Source organism: Pipra filicauda, unplaced genomic scaffold (assembly GCF_003945595.2).
Source record: "Pipra filicauda isolate LSUMZ 115617 unplaced genomic scaffold, ASM394559v2 scaffold104_size2351352_pilon, whole genome shotgun sequence".
Taxonomy (NCBI): domain Eukaryota; kingdom Metazoa; phylum Chordata; class Aves; order Passeriformes; family Pipridae; genus Pipra; species Pipra filicauda.
This window is the reverse complement of record NW_024103485.1, coordinates 1,897,353-1,898,829: the sequence shown is the minus strand read 5'-3', so window position 1 is coordinate 1,898,829 and position 1,477 is coordinate 1,897,353.

Here is a 1,477-nt window from a genome sequence, read left to right as displayed (position 1 = left end):
TTTCTCAGCAGATCGATAGCAGCAGAAAGAAATGGTGAGGTTGGAGTTCATGCATTTCCTTCCCCCTCTAGGAGCTGGCAAAGCAGGAGGGGTATGCCAGGGTGTACATGTCCAGCTTACTGAACAGCTCAGAGAGAGTTTCACAGCAATGCAGAGTATGGCCTGTGGCAAGTGACTGTACCCCAGGTTTCTCTGTGATAGCTTTTGCCCCCGAGGGCGCTATGCTGTGTAAGGAGTGAAACTTAATATCCTTCACTCCTTATTCCTAAATGGATATATTTGGAAGTAATAACAAGGCACATTGTGGTGATAAAACTCCTTTTACTTAGCTCACCTGTTTAAAAGAGAAGAAGAGGTAATTTATTTCTCCTCTGCTTGTACATGACCTAATAACCTGTGAAGTTTGTGTGTGTTTTTAACATTATGTAGAATAGATGTTTCAGTCTTAACAGGTTTTAGATTTTAATCTCTAGAGGGAATACAGATTTTCTTGGTTTAGCCAAAGCAGCAGTCAGTACAGCAGAAGATTCCTCTGTGTGGTTAGGCCACAGTCCTGTGTGCCCCAATACAGACCCTGCTAAAACAGTGGAGATCCGCAGCAACATTTAGGGATTTGTGTGATAAGACACCACTGCAAGAGGGAGGCTACACACTGCAGAGTTTGCCTTCAGGGAATCTAAATTTTCAGGGAACCTCATTAGAATTTCTACATCATTTGTAATAAATCTTTTTGAAGAAAGAGCAGGATATGCAGCAAAAGCAAGGTCCTTTGGCTTAAATGAGAACAGAATCGATTTCCTGAAACATAGTCCATCTTCCTGAGACTTGGAACAAACATCCAGTAACTTAAAAGCTGAGAGTGTGTGTTGCTGTAAGTTTAATGGTTTAACTGCCTTTCTTTTCCATCCACAATCTTCCAGTTAATTGATGACAGAAATGAGAATCTGCAATGGCCATCCAGGTACTTTTGCAAAGATATAAGATAAACAGTTACGTACAGTGAATTGGGGCTGAGAGTCTGCTGATGAAATCAGGGATACTAAATTGTGCCATTCTGTTGTGCATCCTATACAGCAATAGCATTCTGTTTAATCCATTTTTAAAACAGCCCACCTCAAAATAATGTTCTTTCTTCTTTTTCTTGAAATTTTTCATGTTAACAAAAAAAAAAAAAAAAAGAGAGAAAATGTAAATTCTATCCCAAATTTATCCAAGGGATGAAACAAGGTAATGATCAAACAGAACTCTTATGCAAACCAAACTAACCAACACACCATCCAAGCAAGCTAAAAATAACTAAGGCATGATTGTTAAAGAATGTATTAGAAAGTACAAATATGTAAAGGTAAACATCTTAGTTCTTTACTTTCAACATATTGTTCTTTTAATAGAAAATTGAGACAGAATTTCCGAGAGCAAACTGATCAAAACAACAGTTCTGAAACCTTAAACAACATCAATATTTCTTAATGCATAA